Genomic DNA, 13,945 nt, shown 5'->3' with positions numbered 1-13,945 from the left:
GTTGCTAATTTCCTCCTTCCATTCTGCTGACGATTTGCCCAACCCACTATTTTTTATTGTGCCTCTTAACTTTTTATTTTCCAGATAGAGGTCCCTTAAGTTATTTTTTATAACTTCAGCTTCTTTGTGCACTTTCTCGGTTCTGGATCTTTCAATCTGAACGTCGATCTTCAATTTGTAGTTTTCCTCTTGAAGAGTACTAAGGTCCCGAGACATTTTGGCCTTTTCTCGTTCAAATTCTTATCTTGCCATTTCTAGCTCAGATGTCACTTTTTCCGAGAAATGATTCTGGACAGTGTAATTTGTCGACGAGACGTGCTGACTATTCATTCGTTGCTTTCTCCACATGACATAATCTTGGGTGAGAGTCTTAGCGTATAGAGCTAACTCCATGAGATGAATTCTCTTCCAAGACTTCGCGGTATCTCGGACCCTCTTCATATCCCTCACCCGCAAAAACAAACTCAGAGTGTGCTAATCCTCCGGTGGCGGGTATGAATTGTAGTGAAGAAAATTGCCTTTGGACCATTAACGGAGCGTATCTAATTCCTCCCCATAACCCGAGTAGTGGCACCTAATCTTGATTTCCAACCTTGTATAACAGAACCGAAGGGCGGATCCACGGTGCTCTCCAGGTTACATATTCAGATTGAAGGTTTTGAAAAACTGAAACCCAATGCTCTTCGGTGACATCCTTTGGCCATTTTCTCTCAAGATAGGCTTCCAACGGAGCGAAGGTTTTTGAAAACATGTGGTACGGTGTGCGCTCTACTTTCCAGAAATGGCTCAAAATCCAGACATTGAGTAACTGTGCACATCCGATAAAGCGTCCTTTCCCCATTTTTCTACAACTGTTTAGAGATCTGAAGGTCTCGGCCAAAATAGTTGGGATAGGGTTGATTCCTTATTTTAACTTTTCAAAGAAGTCCACTACTGCAACCTCTATATGTCCCAGAACTTTTGGGAAGACGACCAATCTGTAAATGGCCAAAGCGAATAGATTTGCTCTTTTCAAAATATCAGGATGATTTAGGAGTAAATCCCGCAGGGAAAACCACGGAATACAGCTGATTTCATTCTTTTTCTTTATTTGTTTCTTGTCCCACGTGTCGGTCAAGCCAGTCAACTTTACCAGCTTTTTCTTGAAAGTCATCGGCTTGGGCTCCTTCACATAAATCTTGTAGAATTACACATTATCAATATGAAGTAAGGCAGCGTACTCTTCTATAGTCGGGGTCATGTCTTCCTGATTGAAAATAAAACATTGGTAGGCCGGATCCCAAAATCTGATCATGGCTTGAATCAAACGCTTGCCTATGTTGATAGTGATCAGGTGGGCTATATCTCCGTAACTCTTAGTGAAGATACCCCTAGTGTCCGAGTCCCACTAATTCCAAACCCGAACCAAATCTTCAAGGTTATTCTGGTGAACATTCACAGTTACGTGCTCGGGCAGATTGGCAATACATCCCTCCACTAGACTATTCCCTTTTTCTTTCTGAGTTTTTAGAGACCAGTCTCGAACCACGGTATTCTTCTCGGTTGTTTGTATAATTGACTCTTCCATTAGAAACCCATTTTTTGGCAACCGATCTGTAGACAACACCTTCCTAATATGATGCCTATAATGCATGATGAAAAATAAAAATAAAGACAAACAACCTTAGTTAGTAATCACAACAAATATAAATTACGGAAAATCCAGATAAAAAGTGCAAATGTCAAAAAAATAAAAGGTAAGAAGCGTGTCTCCCATGTACTTATTTTGGTGACTATTAACGGACAGAGGTTCGGCATGGCTCTATTTAGGTGGTTCGTATGGTTTACTATATGTAGTTTTGGTTCTAGACAGGTACTTGAATTGTTCATACTATCGTCTACTAAGACTAGTACGAAGCCTCGGTCGTAGCCCATCACAGGCTCACGAGTTCAATTCGAGGGGTCACATTTACTTATGCTTATGCGGAGGGACAAGTTAACTCACGAAAGCATAAGTCATATGTAACCCGAAAGTATTCACTAGCCTGTGCGAAGGGACGAGTTAACTCACGAAGGCATAGCGTTTACTTTCACTTAAACAGACAGAGCTCGGGTAGAGAGCTCATGTTATGCAAAATGCAAGTGCACGGTGTGTGGGGAGAAACTCACAAACCTTTATGTTTTATTTAAAAACTAAACCAAAACTAAAACCATAAAAATTTAAAGCTGAAAAACAACCAGATAAAACAAGTTAGAAGAATATATACGACACGATGCAAATGCATGACTTTTCAAAAACATAATTTTAGGACCACGACTAAATATTAATTTGAACAAGGAATTTTGAAAATTTTGACAACACGCGTTTAATTCGACTCGACTCTCAAAAATGGATCCCCAGCGGAGTCGCCAGCTGTAGCGACATATAAATTTTAGCTTGGTCGCTAATTGGGGTGTTTGATTGAAAATTTGAAAACTGAAGTTTGATTTGAAATAAAGAGGGAGTCGCCACCGATCCTTTTTCCTAGGTGTGATCGGACACCTATTAGATTTCTTTTTAAAAAAAAAAACAAAAAGAAGGCCGAGTTTAGGTCTACGTCAAAAGCCAAAGAAAAATTAGAGTTCGAGAGTCGGTTACGCGCGAGGAAGGTATTAGCACCCTCGCGACGCCCAAAATTGGTACCTTGTAAAATACGCGTTGTCTTGATTCTCAAAAATACGAGTTCAATTTAACGTTTAATCGTGATCCGATTGAAAAATGAGAATTTTTAGTTTTCGGTTTTTTGAGAAGGATATATCGTTTTAACATGAGTCGATTGATGTTCACCCAACATAGCGATGAAATCGATGACTTAATGTTAAATCGGTACGTTGCCTTACTTATTGAAATTAATTAGAAAACAAGAATAAGATTTTCAAAATAAAGCAAAACAAATTGATAAAAATAAATAATGACGGAGCTAGAAATATATTGAAGCAAATATAAGTGTGACAAATATATTAAAAACAATAAAGATATATGCGATATTAAACGTAATACTAGAATTAAATATGAAATGGAAACAACAAATATATATACACAATAATGATATTAAGAGTATGTACGTAAAATATATATATGTATGTGAATAGTAATAATGTTAGAAATATACTATATACAGTGTTTGAAATATATGCCTAAGATAGTAAAATATAACTAGTAATGTTAAAATATATATACAATATATACATATATATATAATAAATATTAAAAAATGTATGTACGTGACATATATGAAAAATGTATACATAATATTAAAATAAAACAATAAGTGATAATATTGAAAATAATAGGTATAATAATAAATAAAATGATGTACGAAAATAATACTATATATAAAATATGCATGCAAGAATAATAAAATATATGTACTAATATTAAAAATAAATATAGTAGGAATAAAATAAATGTAATAATAATATATACACAATATGGTATAAAAAAATATACATATACATATAATAGTATTTAAGAATATATACATAAGATGATATGGAAATATGTACATAGAATAGTATATAAAAAAATATAACTAATAATATTGAAAATATATATACATGATATATATAACACATATATGATATATACATATACATTAGAAATGATAACAATATAAATGAATTTATTAATAAGCTACATAGATACGTACGTATATGGGTATAAATAATAAGGATATTAAAAATACTTAACATATAATATTTGAAATATATGCATAATATAAATATATATATATAATGTAGTATTAAAATATATACACAATATATACATATTAAAAATAATAAAAAAACTATTGATAATACTTCACAAATATATATATACTAAAAATATACGTAATAATATATAAAATATAATATTAAAAGCATATATAACGTATATAAAGAAAATATATATATAATATAATACATAAGTATATTAAATACACATACATATATAAAAGATCATACACTAATACATAATGATAATAATAATAATATTGAAATAAAAAAAAAAACAAATGTAATAGAAATATTAAAATAAATAATAAAGTAATACCATCAATAAATATGCCTATACATATACGTACATAGTAAATATACACTACTACATGTAATAAATAAATAAAATAAGTACATAGATTACAATTAATAATAGTAATTAACATAAAATAACAAATAATTTGAAAAATAAAACAGTAAACTAACACAAAAAGGACTAAATCGAACATAAAACAAAATTTTGGGGCGAATTCGAAAAGAAAGTAAAGAGGAAGGGACTTATTAGAACGAGCATAAAACTGTGGGGGGCCAAAGGAGCAATTTTCCAAAACCTTTAAAACGATGCGCATCACGGAGGATCAATTTGAGAATCATAACAAACTTCAGGGCCAATTTATAAATAAATATAAACCTGATTTAAAATACCAAAAATGCGGAATGACCGACTGCGCAAATATCCCCTAAGAGCAAAAACACGCGGATCCTAGCTGGAGCGGGTCGGGTTGACCCGACCCGGGGCCAAAACGACGTCGCTTTTCGTTAAAACGGATGGGGGACCAAAACGCACCGTTTTGGTCCCTATAAAAGATAAAAAAATTTTAAAAAAATTCATTTGAAAGGGGGAGAAAAAAAAAGGAGAGAAAAGGGAGAGGGGGAGGGAACCCGGCCATGGGCCGGTCACCGGTCGATCGCCGGACCGTCGCCGGTGCCGGCGCCGTGCACAGTGGCCGAAAAAGGTAATTTTTCCTCTTTTTATTTATTTATTTGTTTTATATTTTTCTATATATTTGTAATGTTTGTTAGTATTTATGTGTTAAAAAAAACGAGCCCAAAACAGTAATTAAAATGAAAAAATTACCTTAGGTTTTTTTTTTGCCTTTTTGATTCCTCAATCTTTGATATTTGGTTTGCTTTGGATGTTATTATTGAACTTAAATGCTGATTGGATTGCTATTTTTACTCTGGAATTGAGTGTTTTTCTTATTTCTTTTTGTTTGAACTGTCCCCTTTTACAAAGCTTTTTCAATCGGCTTTTATAGCTATTGTATTGTTACTTTCTATTAATTTTTGTCTCTTCCTTTGATTTCTTGCAGGTGCAGAGGGCAGTGGAGGTGACCCTGGGGCAGGTGGCAGAGGCAAGTGGCTGAAGGGTAGGTGGCTGGTGTCCAATGGAGCGGTTGGGGGCAGAAGGCAAGTGGGGAGCTAGGGTTTCGGTTGTTTTTGGGTTTGGTATTGGGCTTTAGGATAGTTGGGCTGAATTTTTGGGTTTAAAATGTTGTAAACAGGCTTGGGTTTTATGTAGGGGTTTTGGGTTATTTGTATTCGGGCCTGGGTAATTTGGAGTGGTGAGTTGATGGGTTAGTTGGGTTTAATTTGTATTGGGTTTTGGGGTTTAGGTTGGAATGGGTTTAATTTTGTATTGAGTTTGTGGGTTTAGGGATTGAGTTATAAATGGGCTCATGTAATCTTGATATACACAAGCCCAAAATTAGCCTACAACAAATTGAAGATAAACAAATAATTAATTTAAGGTGAAGCGTAAATTAATTAATTAATAAAAATACGATTGTAAGACAATAACAGGAATAACCAGATTTCAAAGGCATGGAATATTTGTTTTTAATGTTTTTCTTACAGACAATAAAAGAATAATAATGATAATAATGTCAACTCGTTTATTAAGGTTTAATTTAATGTAGAGGACATTAAAGGGGCAGAGTGAGCATTACAATGGAACATCATCATAGGTGGCGTCATTCAACATTATTTCCATCTAAAATATTATTAATTTTGTACCCAAAAAACATTATTTAAAATATAATGCTAAAGTAACATTAATATTAGCAAAAGCCAACCTTTTTTGTTTGTCTCGCTTAGAATCTATTTCGATTCTTCGTTTTAATCTAGTTGTTGACTAACACACTCAAATTATGGGACAACATTAACAAGCTAAAAACAAAAAAAATGTCAACCGTTCTCTCATTACAATTTTTTTTATTCAAATATAGTTTTGGTTCATATTAAATTTTGATTTCCATCTCATAACATCCTTTATTTCATTTTTAATTTAAAAATAAAATTAAAAATTAAACAAAAATTCCCAAAATATGGAATTATTTAAAGATGCAAATAATATTTTGAAGTTTTAGGATTTTAGAATGCAAAGAAATTATTGAATTAATTATTTAATTTAATATTTTCAACGATTCATAATTATTATTGTTATAATTATAAATTTTAATTATTACTATATTATTACAATGATGAAGCAGTTGCAAATGATAATAGGCATATCTCTTTTGGTGGCATGTTGCGTGAGCATCATGAGAATTGGATCTTGAGACATTTTAGATAGTCTTTTAGTCCTGCTCAATAAAGGATTCAGAAGGGTAACAATCAGTCAGATAATTTGAAGGATGAGGCGATAATCGACTTAGGAATCACAATATTCAAAAGGATTCAAAGAGTTATGAGGATTGAAAGACAATGACAAATTACGTTCCTAGAAAGAACAATTTAATAGTTGATTATTTGGCTAAGTTGAGTTTAACATGGAGGTCAAGTTTACAGGTTTTTGACGATGCGCCAAATGAAGTTTTGAATATTCTGCAATAAGATAAAGTTAGTGGAACTTTTGCTCAAATTAATTTGATGTAATTGTTTTATCTTGATTTTTTTTTACCAAAAAAAAGAACTAATTCATATGCTCAAATGGAATTGAATATCAACTTAATTTAAGAATAAGATAAATTATTTAGTTGTCACCGCCATTATAATAATTTATCGTTTTGATTATCCATCCGTTTTCTCATCAACGGAAACAAATGTGACATGACATGTAATTTTCTAATCAATTTTAGCCTCCAATCATTTTATTATATGGATTAGAAAATTTTGTTAACGAAAACCCAATTGAGTGTTAAAAAAAAAGGTTGTTGGGAAAATTTTAACCCAAAACCAAATAAACTAATGCATCAGAAATTTTAACCGAAAACCTCCAAAAGAAGTAAATTTTGGATTGAAAGCCGATTTCCATAAACAACAATCGGAAGACTTTTGTCTAATTAGGAGCAAACATTGAAACTTAAGGGAGAGGTGAAGAAAAGAGAAGCATAAACATCATCTATGTGCAGTTCATGAAGCTAGAAAATAAAACCTGGTTCAAACAAACCCTAGAGAGCTGTGTAGCGGAATATCAGTAAAAAGAGCCTTTAATTATTAATTTTTAAATTTATAAAATGTAAAAAAAGTTATAAATTATAAATATTTAAGAATTTCTTAAAATAATTTAAATTTTAGAAAATAAAAAAATATAAAACAATTTAAATTGTTCATAAAATTATAAAAGAAAAAAATAAAACTCCGGGAAAAAACCCAAGACTAAATATGTTTTGTTGAAATTTCATATCAAATCATAAACTCGAATAGATTTGACCGAAGGCTCACTTCATATTTAAAGCCCAAATTAAATTTGTAACTTTTAATTTGGTATTTTCAATTTTTATTTTATGACGATTTTCTACTATTATTTTTTGAGAAGTTTCACTTTTAAGCATTTGTTTTATGCTACTTTCTAATATCATATATTTCTATAAACAAAATTTAACAAATAATATTTTAATAAATTGTCATATTATATCCAAATTATTAGGTGTAAAGCAAAGCCCAACAAGCAGATAGGTAAGTGCAGTAATTTCACATTTGGAGGGCCGACCCTTTGTAGGATTCGCATTTGCTACTTCTTTTATGTTGGAAAAGATTGATTATAAATCTAAATAGTATTGTTTTAAGGTGCTTCAATTAAACTTTTCTACGGATAAATCCAGATATGTGTTGAGGAGTTTATTTTTCAATAATCATTCTCAGCAACTCTCTACATACATATGTACTGCCAAATCGATCAGAATCCTGCACTGGCGCTCTACTGCCACTACTCCAGCGATCAGATTGTGGTGGAGGGGCCCTGCTGCCAGCAGCCCGCCGATCAGGTTCTGAAGATGTAGGTGGACCAGAGCTTTCCAATCTTTGTTGCCGAAACCTAGGGACATATTTCCTAGTAGCTGGAGCAGCATTCCCAGGCTCAGTTATCCGGGACCCAGCAAGTGGCTCAGAAGGTTGCCCCTCTGTTGACCTTCCCAAGAGAGCTTCTCGCCTCAGCCTCTCTTTCTCTGCCAATTCTCATTCTCTTTGCCTCAGCTTTTCAGCAATCTCATCCATTTTTGCTTTGTCTTCAGCTTCTTCTTTCCTTCGTCTCTCAGCCTCTGCAAATTTTGAAGTGCCAATAAATAATAAGTTCAGATGAAAGCATAAATTTATAGCTTCATAACCGTAGACAAAAACTTACAAAATATCCTTCCATTCAAAGGAACCTTTCAAAAGGAAAGGCAACCAAAATAGAAGGTAAGATGGTTATGACAAAAGGGAAATTTAATAATCAACTAAATCAATTGTCCAGAGAAAAAAAAATCTGAGGCAGTTCAAAATTAGAATATAATTTCAGGGTCAAGTAATTATTAAAAAAAATAATCAAATGAGTATATAAAATTACATACCTTCACGTTTGCGTGCTTCCTCTTATTCTCTCCTCTTCAGACCTCACATAGAATATTTTCTTCGTCTTGATATCCCTTTCCTGCTTCCGGGCCTGAATAATTTGCTTAATTCTCTCCTCTCTCTCTAATCTCTGTTGGTCGAACTCAGCTTGCCGACGACTTATTACTCTTTCGTGGAATATCATCTGTGGAAAAGCAGAAACCAAAATTTTCTATGTTAAATAGCCGATACTGTCTAAGAGACTGAGAGCAAGGGAAACTCTCTCATGAGCATAACGCCTCATATCCTGAAATTGAATTGGTACTGACCTTGTTTTCTAACATGCGTGCCAACCTACTCTTCTCTTTCAAGTCCCCATCATGGTGCTGCCTACTCAACTCAACTTCCAGCTACAACATAGAAAAACAGAATTATGAATGATTATATCAAAAAGGTTGACAATGGCAAAAATACAAAACAAAAAAAAACCTCTCATAAAGAAAGACTGTAACATATAAACACTTCCCTTCCTTTCAAGATATGGAAATGCAAATGAAGATAGAACATCTGTTGAGGCAGACTTAAGATAACAGATCAAAGTATTTGATATGTTTATAAAACATGAAAGGTCAATATGTTACGAGACCTCGAAAGAGGAGCACTCAAAACAAAGTACTTCTTTCAACTGCAAAACAGGGAATTAAAATTTTACCTGTTGTTCACGTTCATGAAGCACCTTCTCTTCTACCAGTCATCGTTGAAAAGCAGCTTCAATCAAAGGTGCTGCTTCCTCTCTCTTTGCTCTTTCCAGATGGTCCATTGTTTTGGCAACCTTCTGTAGTCTCTTCTCTTGTTCCTGCCTCTCCTTTAGCTGCAGACTCATCGCCTGCTCAAGCAAGGCTTGCTTTGTTAATTTCTCCTGGACACATGCATAGTCAGAACTCAAATAAAAAAAAAGAACAGCTTATAGGAGTCGGAAACTTAATGAAAATAAATGGCTGTTCACCCCCTCTAAAATTGGCTTCCTTTTCCCTCTTTTCAAATGCTTTTCAGTTTCCTGTAGAAGCGCCTGTGCCTCTTCAAGCTCCCGCTCCTCTATTTCCTTATGGATTCTTTCAGCTCGCTGTTGCTCAAATACAGCAGCAAGCCTCTTTTTCTCAGCTTCTTCAGTCTTCTTCTGCAACATCTGCCTCTTTGACTCTTCCTCACATTCCTAGTTGATCAAAAATAAATAAATAAATAAAAGCAGTGGCACAAGTACACGAACTCAATTCCACTACTTTTATAATGAAACTTCACGCAAGCCACAAAACTAGTCACTTATACAGCAATACCAGTTGACGTTCTTGTTCTTCCTTTTCTCGATGATTGATTTCCGAGCAGGAAGTCTTTTGTCTTCCTTATCTACAATCTCTTCCAGACCTGGTAAAACCTCACTCAGCTTTGATGCCTTCTTGGTAGAGGGGTATATCATGGCTCTTGCTTTATTCAAAGATTCAGCAAAAAGAGTCAGGTGGTCATGAAGCTTGTCAGATTCAAGTCTCTGAAAAAACCAAAATAGGGAAAAGTAGATGCTATGCAGATTTGTTTTAATATGAAGAAAGCAAATTAATACTTAGCAGTGTCCACAAAGAAATAAGAATAAACAACCTACAGTCCTTACCATATTACCAAACAGCACAACACCCTTCACGTGGTCAACTTTCATGGCTATGAACTTATGTTTCACAGCATCAACAGAAATCTTCTCCACCATAAAAAATTAAAAGAAGGGGATTATCTGAGACATACTGTCAATTTTCATTGTCTGGTAAACATGGGACATCTGATGAAGAGGGAAGAGACATTGAGAAAATCAGGAATAAATAAACAATGAAAATAAGCACAAACACCTGCTTAAGCAACCTTAGGGTAAGCTTTTCAAGGGCAGGAACATATTTAGAGAGTTGAACTTCTGGTACAGATGAAGCTGAAGCCAACTTCCCACCAAGTTTTGATATTTTCAGCAACAGAGGCTGTATCTTCGACGCAGAATCCAGAGGAAGAAAATCATGTTCTAAAAGATGGTAAAGATCTTTCACTTCTTGAGTCGCACAATTAAGTACACCCTTGGAGACCTAACGGAAGAGGAATAAGACAGACAGTTTGGTCAGAAAGATGAGGACATCAAAAGTTTATAGATACATAAACATAGAGCCAGTGCACCTGTAGTATCCCATAAGATTATACAAGAGAGAGACTCAATCAAGCCTAACTTGCAAAACTGGGTAGACTTAGTTCATGTTAAAGAAGATAGAAAAGAAAGACCAAGTCACTTCATGAATAGAAATATTATGGACCTCAAAGAGATCCAGGTACAGGACAGATTCTTCAGGCTACAATCACCTATAATAAAGTTAGGTCCACTTAGCAATTGGTTATATAGCCTTAGCTGACTGGAATGGAGAAACTAAGTCCTTTAGTCAACCACAACTATTTTGTGACTAAGGGCTTAGCGGGACTGATTTCCATTATACTAAAATGGGTTTAAGAAAACATCATTCTTAACACATATAAGCAACTAGAAATTAACAACATCATTCATGCCCTTTTTTTCTTTTTTTCTTTTTTTCAAAAGGCCTCTTGATTCTTGAACTATTTAAACTTTGAGAATTCATTAGAAACAAGCAATCAAATCAGTAAAAGTTTAAAACAGAAAAGAAGAAAAAATATAAAAAGAACTCACAAAATTTGAACATACCAGTTCAGTGAGAAGTAATGACCTTGAAAACTGTAAAACAGGCAAAATGTCAGAATAGATAACATCAAGAAAACCAAAAATCAGAGCAAGTCAAATTAAATAGAACATACAACTTCTCTGTTCTCAAGTTTAGTTTCAAGATTAAATCCTATAAGATTTGCCATTCGGATATTGCGCTCTTTCTCATTTTCAAGTTCCAAATGTGATGTACCATGTATTTGTTCAACGGGAGCACTGACAGTGCAGCCAAAATAACTGATGATGCTATCAACTGCAAATCCTTCTGGCTTAGATTTTTATTGAAGCTTTTATGAAGTGTAAATAGCTTCAACCATGCATAACCATGATAAACATGGCTGCCTGAAATCCAGAATATTTCAGTCAACTTGGCATAATAAACCACCATCAAGGAAGCCTTTGTTGTTTTCTTGACAATGGACATCAATCCGTGGATATCTTCAACAGAACGAAAAGCTTCCTGCAATGGAAATCACAAGCAACAATCATAAGCATGTAAGATCTACCCAGAAATGGCCTCAATCGTGCTAGCCCCTCTTGTGAACAAATGCCAGTTACAGCCCAGCTGTACGGCACTGGCACTGGCACTGGCACCAACTGTTGGTACTGCATGAAGCCTACATGTCTACTGTAAAGGGCTGCTGGCCAATACCAAGATCAATTTTTGTAGTCATATTCTCCTTTTTCCAGCAACCTGGTGACCTTGGCAATTCACCTGATCACAACTTAAGTCCCATATTCCTTAAAATTTATCCTTTAAAGCGTATATGTTCCAATACAAAAAACAACAAACCATTGGTTCTTAATACTAAATCAATTAACTGTTCAGCTTATCCACCAGCGAAAGACTTTCTGAACAAATTCAGATAAACCACCAATAATCCTTAAGGTAAAGCAGTAAAGGGCCATGTACTTAAACTGAACTAGATAAACACGAAACTAGTGATCCAGCTATCTTGATGCCAAAAACAAGATCATCAACATCAAGAGCTTCTTCTAGGGCTTGTGCCTGAGTACGAGCCTGCTCAGCTTTCTCAGTAGAGAGGTGCATAAAGTGCTTGATCACCTCCTCCAAAGAAGAAACATTTACTTGCTGAAATACAATTCGGTATTGAATCAGACCATCCTTGGCAAACCGACCCTTTCGCATGTCAACACACAACTCTACATATTTGAACATTATCCTTTCGAGTGGCTTTTGCTAAGCTCTGTATCTCTTTGAAGTTATTAGATTGTGAAATGCCTGCAAAGCATCTTGCTTCTGCCCAACATTAATCAACTCTGCATCAATCAAATCACAAAGTCAGTGCAAACACATCTTTCATGAAAATAAATTATCAAAACTGAAGGCAATGCCTCCACAACCCAGATGCACATTAACAGCTGACAATTATTTTAAAGCAAAAAAGCAATTAGCAAAAACAACAAACAAAAACCAAGCCTAAAAAATAAAAACTTTTATTTCTAACCTTCTGCTCGCTTCAAGGCATTCTCTGGTTTGGCAAAGTTCGCCATGTTTTCGATCAAATTCTTAACACCGCCTGGAACAAACAACGCAGAATTTTTACCAATAAATTGGAAAGCTTAAAACCCTAGTTATCTTCAAGCACCGATTTCATCTGGGTTAAGCCCAAATCAAGCTCGGATTGAGTTCGAATTTCATGACAATTAGTTTATTATTCTGTAGTCGTTTTATTGTTGTTTATTATATTTAAAATTGGGAGATGCCTTAGAATTTCGCTCTCCATCGAATCATGTAAAAAGATTTCGAATGGATTATGCTTAATCAAGTAAAAAGATTTTGAATTGATTATGTTGAGGAGTTTTATTTTATTATTTAACTTGATTTGAAAATAGTTTGAGGCCGAAGCTAAACATGTGCTCGGGAAATAGGTGTTCATATAAATAGGTGTTTATACATTGACAAGGAATGGATGGATTATCGAGAAGAGAGAGTCGTGGTGGTTCCCCCAGACCGCCCAGATCCCACAAGTGAATGAAAACTTATATCTACATTGGATCTCACTTGAATCGCCTCATCTATCATCCTGATGAGAACTTCAGTTTCAAATTCCGATTTGAACACGAGAAGTACGTCATGCTAATGTGCCTTGGATAATTCATATCTTAGGGTCAGGCGCTGATGAGCACATTGAACTATCCATGTAGCTGAGAGCCCTCACAGCCCAGGCACAACGATGTAATTATTAGGTGTGCGCTCTACCACTGAGCTAATAGCCCATTGTGCGGGCCTCTACTATGCTAAAAGCGAGAGAAACCCTATCACTCTCTTTCCTTTTTATGCCCCTATGTCGCCACATGGGAGGGACCTGAGGGCGTAAAAAGGGATTCTATCAATTTGTTCGATCTAAGATAATAAGCTCATGGGCTTGGTTTTACTTTACCGTCAAGAAATGAATGAAGGCTTCCATCTCCAAGTTTAATTCAGACGTAGCTCGTTTCTTTTTGGGTGTGAAGCAATGTCAAACCAAAATACCCAACAAACATTAGCTCTCCCTGAAAAGGAGGTAATCCAGTCGCACCTTCCAATACAGCTACCTTGATACGACTTCACTCCAATCACTAGCCCTGCCTTTGGTATCCCTCTCCTTGCGGTTAAGATAACAACTTCGGGCATGGCCAACTCCCATAGTGTGATAA

General features: G+C 34.7%; 1 pseudogene; it reads right to left on the bottom strand.

Moving 5' to 3' along the window:
• Positions 1–7,760: 7,760 nt before the first annotated feature.
• On the bottom strand, positions 7,761–13,168 carry LOC107955609 (eukaryotic translation initiation factor 3 subunit A-like; annotated as a pseudogene).
• Between the last annotated feature and the right edge of the window lie 777 nt (positions 13,169–13,945).

This window comes from Gossypium hirsutum, chromosome A11, assembly GCF_007990345.1.
Source record: "Gossypium hirsutum isolate 1008001.06 chromosome A11, Gossypium_hirsutum_v2.1, whole genome shotgun sequence".
NCBI lineage: Eukaryota > Viridiplantae > Streptophyta > Magnoliopsida > Malvales > Malvaceae > Gossypium > Gossypium hirsutum.
Note: the sequence above shows the minus strand (reverse complement) of the source record. Positions and strands in the feature narration are given on the sequence as shown.